We start from the raw sequence: 9576 nt of genomic DNA, 5'->3' as shown, positions 1-9576 counted from the left end.
TGAGGAAGAGATGAAAATGATTTGATCCAGAGAATTCAATATCTCTTGAAACCTAATGAATCCCCAATTCTGATCTCACACATTCTCTTTACATTCTACCTTTTTAATTTCATGCTTAATTCCCATTCCCATTTAATTACTTGCAATTTAAATTTCTGCACTTATTATTCTGAAATTTAATTTCTGCCATTTACATTTCTTGCACTTAAGTTCCCCGCCAATTTACATTTTGCAACATCAATTCAATTTTTGATTTCGCTCAACTAGAATAATTCTTCAATTAACATTGATCAACCAACCAATCCTTGTGGGATTAGACCTGTGAGTTTTTACTTGACGATAATCAGGTGCACTTTCCGATAGAAAATTTGTTGCGAGACAAGTTTTCACGGTATCAAGTTTATGGCGCCATTTCCGGGGATTGGTTTTGTATTGACAATTGCTAAATTGGAGGATAACTAGACTGAGCATTTTTCTTTTCTTTTGTTAATTGAGTTTCAATTTCAGATGTTTGATTTTACTTTCTGCAATTGTAGTTGTTTCCCGTTATTTTTCTTATTTCCTTACTTTTCAGTAAGCTAACCCACTAACCATCTGAAAATTACTCTAACCAAGCTAACTATACTCTGTTTAGTGGATTCTGCACTTGCTGTTTCTTGTACTTATTCAATGTATGATAGGTAAAAGAAGGAAAACCTCAACCTCTTTTGATAGTGAACCGGAGAGGACCTTCCTTAGATTAAGGAGGGAAGCAAGAGGAAAGAAGGTTATTGGTGTAGAGGAAGAGGAGGAAGACTTGGATATAGACATGGAGGATGATATGGAAAACAATCAGGAAAGAGAGATAACAATCATGCCAGAGGAGGTGCAGCTAACCCTGCTGGACAAGAGAGGAGAGTGTTGGGTTCCTACATTAATCCCAGTCCTGGGAATTGTGGGAGCAGCATTCAAAAGCCAACCATCCATGCTAATAATTTTGAATTGAAGCCTCAGCTCATCACACTCGTAGAAAACAATTGTTCTTTCAGAACAAGTGCCCAAGAAGACCCTAATCAGCATCTCACTACATTCCTAAGGATCTGTGATACAGTTAAATCTAATGGTGTTCATCCTGACACTTATAGATTGCTACTGTTTCCATTCTCTTTGAAGGATAAAGCATCTAAATGGCTAGAATCATTTCCCAAAGAAAGCTTGACAACCTGGGAAGATTTGGTAAATAGATTCTTAGCAAGGTTCTACCCTTCTCAAAGAGTGAATAGATTGAGAACCGAGGTGCAGACATTCAGACAGCAGGATGGTGAAACCTTATATGAAGCATGGGAAAGATTCAAAGATTTGACAAGAAAATGCCCCCCGGATATGTTTAATGAGTGGGTGCAGCTGCACATCTGATCTTTTATGAAGGGCTTTCCTATGAATCAAAGAAAGTTGTGGACCACTCATCTGGAGGCTCCCTTAACAAGAAGAAGACTATTAAAGAAGCCATTGATGTTATAGAAACAGTGGCTGACAATGAGTATTTCTATGCCTCTGAGAGGAGCAACAACAGAGGAGTCATGGAGCTGAATAACATGGATGCAATCTTGGCCCAGAATAAGATGATCACCAAGCAACTAGCTGAATTGACCAAGCAAATGGAGAAGAATCAGGCTGCAGCCATCCATACTCAACCATCACCTCAAGGAGAGTTGGACACAGAAGAAAGAGTTAACTGGGAGGAAGCCAATTACCTTGGGAATTCGTCTAGGCAAGTTCATGATCCATACTCAAAAATTTATAACCCTGGTTGGAGGAACCACCCAAACTTTGGATGGGAAAACCAACAAAACCAAGGCCAAGACCACAAACCTCATAATTCCAACCAGTACACCTACCAACAATCCAATCCAAGATCATATCAACATCCATACAACAATTCTTCCCAGCCACCACACCAAACCCAAAATAACCACTCTCAACAACCTAATTCCAACCAACCATCGCCACATGATGATGATAGAATGTCCAAAATTGAAGCTATGTTTGCCAATCTTTGCAAGGAGTCTCAAGACATGAAAATTTTCAAGAAAGAGGTGAGAGCTAGTATGAAAAGTCGAGGAGAAACCATTAAGAAGCTTGAGTCCCAAGTGGGGTACTTATCTCAATAATTCCCAAAAGTCCACTAATAGCTTTCCAAGTGACACAGAAAAGAACCCAAGAAGAGAAACTAAGAAGATAAAGTGGGAAGAATGCAAGGCAATCAATTTAAGCAGTAAAGAGGTCCTAGAGGAAGATACCAGCAAGCCAACAGAGCATAGCCGAGGCATTTCCCAGGGAAATTTGGAGGAAAAAGAACAAGGAAATGGACATGTACAAGGGAACGAACCAAAAAGGAAGGAAATTCTGAAACCTTACGTGCCAAAGGCACCAATTCTTCAAAGACTTAGGGGAGGTGAGAAAGAGAAGTCATACTCAAGATTCTTAGATATGTTTGCATCCCTCAGTGTCAACATACCCTTCATCAAAACTCTCCAACATATGCCTACTTACATCAAGTGCATGAAAGAGTTGCTGACCAAGAAAGGAACCTTGAAAGTGGGACAAACAGTGATAATGAACAAGGAATGTAGTGCCCTCATCAAGAAGGATTTACCTCTGAAGAAAAAAGATTTGGGGAGCTTTCATATCCCTTGTGCCATAGGAGATACAAAAATTGATAGAGGATTCTGTGATCTAGGAGCCAGCATAAATGTGATGCCTCTACCTCTCATGAAGAGGCTGCAAATCAATGAATTGAAATCCACAGATGTAGTCATCCAATTGGCCGATAAGACTCAGCAACAAGCTGAAGGAGTAGTCGAGAATCTATTGGTCAAAGTGGGAAATTACTTTCTCCCCAATGACTTTGTTGTTCTTGACATGGAAGAAAGTCACCTCCATCCAATCATCCTGGGGAGACCATTTTTAGCCATTGCTAGAGCGCTCATCGATGTGCAACAAGGAGAGTTAATACTGAGAATACATGATGAACATCTCATCTTCCATGTTTTCAAACCCACACCTAAATCTGAGCCAGAACCTAAAGAGCCGAAGGATGATCACAGCAAAGTGTGCCTAGAGGAAAGCAACAGTGAACCAGAAGCAGGACCCATGAAACAATCCTTGATGAACAAGCAAGAATTTCAAGGGATACAGCAACCAAGGGAGTCCAAGGAAAAGTTAAAGCCACAAGAATCTGGAAGAGCAGTTAACAAGGACCTCCCAAACACAAGTGTCAATGGAGCACTAATGGAAGAAGAGAAAAGAGTTGTGAAGAAATTGCCAAGGGGATGGAGAAATAAGAAGATTCCTACAGAAAGTTTTTCCCCTGGAGACAAGGTGATATCAGCCCACCATCCACCAACCCCACCCCATCTTCCAACCATTCCATCTCAGTTACCTCAAGTGTTCACCATAAAAAGGTCCTCTCCTTGGAACATATAGAAATCATCAAGGAATCAAGTAGAGAAAGCTTCACTGTGCGAAGAGAGGACATGAGGCACTACAATCCACCCTGACAGAGACCAACCATCAAACTAATGACGCGAAAGAAGCGCTCCATGGGAGGCAATCCATGCTTTAGTTTATTGCTTTTACTACTTTGACATGAATAATCATTGGTTTACTAACATGGATTCAAGCTCTCAGAGACAAAGTGAACACTTGCATATGATATCCTGAAGTATATGATCCATCTCTAAGTTTGGTGTGCCTATAGGCACCCTAAGATGCTTTTCAAATAGTAATGATCATATAGCCCTCTTAATATATGCCTAATTGTTTTATTGGAGTATATAGCCAAATCTTAAGTTTAGTGTTCTATATATACTAAGAACACAAGTGATGAGAGTCAAATTTGAATTAAGTCTTGAATTTCATGAAGTGCAACTATGTTTTACATTTTACAAAAAAAAAGAAATTTATATATATATATATATATATATATATATATATATATACATACATACATACATACATACATACATACATACATACATACATACATATAAAGTGTTTCTCATAATGATTTAATCAAAGGTGACAAAGATGTTGTAAGATTTTAATGACATCATCCTTTAAACCACATCGTCAACATTAAGTTTGGTGTCCACCAAGATTAGAAATGCACACAAGGAGTCACGATTGATTGAACACTCATGAGGAATACTAGTTCAATTTTTGTTTTAAACTTAAGCATTCCATGTCATATGTTTACTGTCACCTATTTTATTCATTTCTTTGCCTTATAATGGATAGGTATACAGAAGAACAACTATATGAAGAGGACAAAGCAATGAATGGTAAGGCTAGCATGAAGACAAAAGTAGGTCACATGGCTTGGAAGGTTGCTTCTTGGGAATAAAAGTCTGCACATCCTTGGAAGAAACACCAAATAAAGATCGACCCCACATGTCCAAGGAAGAGGCAACCTTTGTCCTTATTCATATTTGCATGCAAGCCATTCATTCAACCACTTCAAAAAGCATCCTAACCGTCCAATCTTCATCCATAATTGCTATATATAGCTTCCACTTGGACCGTGTTTCATAGGTCCAACTTTAACCTTCCTGCAAGCATAAATTTGATCTTGTGTCCTTAAGGTTCAAAGCCACAACCGTGCTGCCTTAAGCCTCAAACCCTTCTTGTCTCATTGAGATTATAACCTCATTTCACTCTTAAACCATCTTTTCATCCGAAAATTGCACTACATTAGTTATCCCTCTTCATCAACCTTCAATCTCTATTCGGGTAACCATCAAGGAAAGTATGACATCTTCTTCAAATTTCAAAAGAAGGAGAGGAAAAGAACCTATTGCTGAGGAGGGCGAAGACACTTATGATCAATAGAAGTTCATATCACGGTTTCACCAAATGCAACTTGAGTGGATGACAGAAAAAAGAATATTTCCAGAGATCCCTTTCCAGCTACCTGATGATGGATGTCCAGAAATAAGAGCCAAGATCAGAAAGAGGAAATAGGAGGAACTTATCTCACCAATCACCAGGATCAATGCCAACATTATAAAGGAGTTTTATGCTAACACTGTAAGGCTAAATACAACTATTGCCCCAACTTACAAGAGTTATGTAAGGGGTGTGGAGGTAGAGTTTAGTTCGAAGACAATCATGAAGGTCTTAGGACTAAGGGCAGCACATTTTGATGAGCCTAGGTACCAAGAAAGAATAAATGGCAACCCGGATTATGATGAAATTTCTAGTGATATCTGTGTGGTTAATGCTAACTGGGTGAGGGACAATCATAGAAGGCACAAATACTTGAGAAGGGGAGGATCTTATCCTTAAAGCAAAAGAGTGGTATATATGAGCTTATAAAGAGATCAATTCTGGGCACAGTGAACACTTCAGAAGTTAACAAGAAAAGGATCTCATGTTGCACTACATAATGGTGGGAGGAGAGATAAAGGTTCACGAGATCATTGCAAATGATATTCAAAAGATCTTGGAAAAAAATCTTTTGAAGCCTGGCTACCCAAGCACCATCATACGGTTATGCATGAAAGCCAGAGTGCCGCTGGAGGATGCAAACCCAATCTGGCTGAATCCAAGCATGCCCATGACCCTAGAAAGGATGATGAATGTTACAGTGGCCCAAAAACGTCGAAGACCACAAAGGAGGCAAAGGAGAGAGGAAACACAAGACGAAGAACAACAGGAAGAATAACAAGAAGAAGAGCAACAATTTCAAGCACAAACCAATATGGACATGAGCCGGATGCAAGAAGCCATTGAAAGGCTATCCGAACAATATATAAGAGCTCAAGAAAGACAAGAAGAGCTCCATTCACAATAAATGAGAGCTCAAGAGAGACAAGAGGAGCTTCAATTGAGGACGATAAACCAGCAGAGATATTTTCAGTCAAGATTTCTAGTTATGAAAAAAGAACAATCTTCACAATTACAAGAATCTTTCAACTAGCTGGCCCAGCATCAAGTTGATAATATGAGGACTTTCAAGGAGTTCACTACTCTTCAAGATGCAAGATATGAAGTTTAACTTGATTACAACATGAATGCTCAAACCAAGCTCAACTATGTGGTGGAACATCTCCTTGGTCTGAACCCATCATTTCCAATTTATGATCAATACTTTAAGGAGCGAAGTGAGTTAGAAATAGACAGAGCAATACGCCATAAAGAAACAGTGGAAAGGACAATGAAAAAAGCGGGATTCTGGACAAAGTTAAAGGGAAAACAAAAAGGCAAGGGAGAAACTAACAAGCAAGCAGGAGAGAAGAAGAAGAAGAAAGACAAGCAGAATAAAGAATGAAAGGTGGACTTGCTCCTTGTCTATCATATTCAATAAAGAAAGAACATGTCTATTTGACTTGATAGTAACTTTTAGTTTAAGTCATTTTTCATTCTGTTGTCTCCAATATTTGACTTTTTTCCTATTTGATATGATTTTTCTTTTGTCTCCAATATTTGACTTTTTTCCTTTTTTTCTTTTTAATGCTTAAACTTAGTGATTCACTTTTTCATATTACCTGAACCCACTTCTGAACATATCATTTAGCTTGTGAGACATCTTTTCATCCTTATTTTATGGGTATAACACGTGGGTAAAGGTCTTGAAGTGAGAAGAGGTTGTTTGCAATAGAATTTGGACTTGTTTGGTTGCCCTTTATTTTTCTGTACAATAACCACACATTACAAAAACTTTTGGGCTTTTAATCCAACCAATGATATTTTGTCATCATCAAATAATTATTATTATTTTTCTTTAAACACAACAAGAATAAATCATTAAAATAATACATAAAAGTTATATCGTTGATAAAAATAATTCAAAGATATGAATGATAAAAAATATTACAAAATAATAGGATATTAGATATATATTCTCAAAAAAAAAACTTTAGAAATAAGATTTAGATACAACTTTTACAAGTTTTATTAGGAGATATAAAAATATTAGAACATAGAGAAAAAGATGTCGTCAATGATAAATTAGGTGCCAAAACGACATAATTGAATGATAATAAATAACAAGACATAAAAGTTTATGGAGCTAAATTGCTAGAGCATCATGAGGAGTCACTTGACAAATCAGATCAGAACAATATTTCTTGTCATGAGATAAGAAGAGTATGAGAAATACGAGTGTGCAAGGCTCTGTTAGGCCTGAAATCCGGCTCGGACTCGACGAATATGTTGTCGAACTCAAAATTGTAAATTTTACCTGTGTTATTTTTGGGTTAGATTTGGGTTATGTTTTAGATAAACTTAATCTAGTCCAAAGTTATATTATATATTTTTTAGATCATTTGTCATAACTCGACTTAGAAAAAAGAAGACAACAAAACTGACCTCCATTAATATTAGTCATCCTCTTTGACATTGGCATTAAAAATAAACACAGGAAAGTCATTTATAAGAACAGACAACAATAAAACAAACAAAAACCATCAAAGCAAATTTAATATATATATCAAAGTATTACATATCACTACTAATATTCTAATTCATCAATATACGCTGCTACAATTGTTGTTACACTCAATGCACCCATTTGCTTTCTTTTGTGACAGCAAGTTGTTCCCATTGGTGCCTTAATTTGAACTCATTCACACATTTGTGTTGTATTGAGACATTTTGAAAATAATTCTTCAAACTATTAGCTCTATTCTTGACAAACCTTTGTTCACATGCAATTTTTTTTATCCTTTGAACTATCTAACCATATACCTATTATCCAATATTATCTTGAACTCCTCTTCTTTCAAGTTAACTTCTTCTAGTAGGAATTGCATTGACATGTCTAAACCTTCGCCCATTGCCTCTCTTCTTGATCTACCTTGCACTAGCTCTCACATAAGACAAATTATTTGTTCGCCATTTAAGGTTAGGTATGCTCCTGCAACATATATATTTGTACCCGATTTATACACTATGTAGTTCTACCAACTTAGCCCACATTCATCAGTGACACTCTTCTTTTGGGTTCAACTACCTCTTTTTAACTTATTTCCAATAGTTTCTAATTTATTCCCAAGATCCTCCACACTACCCATAAGATAGCAATATATATATATATATATATATATATATATATCCATATATTTTTTTCAATCCGTATACTTCTTGATTCAACCATCATTCGAATCAAACTCTTACTTCATTAGGTCCTACCCAACTTACTCTTCCCCAATTTATGGCTAACCACCAAAGCTTACGTGAGAATTTACATTGAAAGAACAAGTATATTACTAGTTCTGTTGTCTCACCACGTAGTGCACAAACCGCTTTGCTTTGGTTCAAGATGCCTCTCCTCACGAGCTTCTTCCTTGTGTTTACTGCGTCCATCATCACAAACCACGATAGCATCTCAACTCTTAGTGGAACAAATCCTCGCCAGCACGTGCTTCATGTTTGGTACTCTATGAATTCTTTCTGTAATTGTATCAATGAATGTCTTGACAAAATATTTTCATCTAAGCTATGTGTCCACACCATGTTGTTCTTATTACCTGCACAGAAAAATACATAATCTAGAATATTTTCTAACTCTCTCACTAACTCTTTCTCTCTCTCAAAGAATTTTCTTCACCATTGGAGTCCAGACCATGAATTACCAACCCACAAGTCATGATCGCCAATAATAGAACTTTTTTTAGTCAAATTTATATACAACCTTGGGAATTTTTCTTGAAGCGACTTCTCCCATACCCACACATCTTTTCAGAATCTTGTGCCTTTTTCATCACCTACACACATCCTCTACCCTTCCTTATTTATATTTTTGTAAATATAATTTTTTTTAACCATCTCCACTATATCCTTCGACAACTGATGAGTCCATATTTGATGACAATTTTTGGTTTAAATTAGACGGATTTCATCATATAAACTCACACTTAATCACCAAAATAGCATACTTTTGTGTTTTATCCTTAATTTGAATCTAAATGTGAAAACATATATTTTTGTGCCTAAATTTATTATTTTAACTCCACTTTTATTCCATTCAATGCCGTGATATATTTTGTGAGTGATTTCAGGTAAATTAGGCAAGAATGGGTTGTTAGAAATGGAAGGAAGCATGCAAAATGGGAGATTTTATGAAGAAAACAAAGGATAAGAAGTCAGTCAAGTGTACCTACGCACAACTCCTGTGCGTACGCAAAAGTACAAAAATCAGCAAGTGTGCCTACGCATAACCCCTGTGCATACCCATAGGTGAAAAATTAGCAACTGTGCGTACTCACACATCTGTGCGTACGCATAAGTCCCAGCGCGTGACTTCATTAAAATGTCACGTGGCTTGCGATTTTGGAACTTTCTTGGGCCAATTTTGGAAGGCTGAAGGCTAAAATTGAGTGCTATATGAAGGGAACTTCATTCCATATGAAAGCATTAGCTTAGGATTAGTTTGAGGAAGCTCACTTTTAGATAGAAAATGCATTAGGAGTAGGAGTAGTGTAGATAGAAAATTCTCTCTTAGGGTTTACTTAAATTTTATTGTAGCATTTTATAGTTAAGTTTTGATCTTGGATTTTGCTCATCTTCATTGTAAGTACTCTTTAATTCCCTCTT

At 36.7% G+C, this 9576-nt stretch overlaps 1 non-coding gene across 1 annotated transcript; it reads right to left on the bottom strand.

The window, feature by feature from the left end:
* Nucleotides 1-1260: 1260 nt before the first annotated feature.
* LOC130942896 (small nucleolar RNA R71) lies at nucleotides 1261-1366 on the bottom strand. The gene has a single exon (XR_009071443.1). It is a non-coding gene; the product is annotated as a small nucleolar RNA R71 (small nucleolar RNA).
* Nucleotides 1367-9576: the final 8210 nt, after the last annotated feature.

The sequence above is a fragment of the Arachis stenosperma genome, chromosome 7 (genome assembly GCF_014773155.1).
Source record: "Arachis stenosperma cultivar V10309 chromosome 7, arast.V10309.gnm1.PFL2, whole genome shotgun sequence".
Classification (NCBI taxonomy): Eukaryota; Viridiplantae; Streptophyta; class Magnoliopsida; order Fabales; family Fabaceae; genus Arachis; species Arachis stenosperma.
The sequence above is the reverse complement of the archived record's forward strand: the minus strand, read 5'-3'. Positions and strand labels throughout refer to the sequence as shown.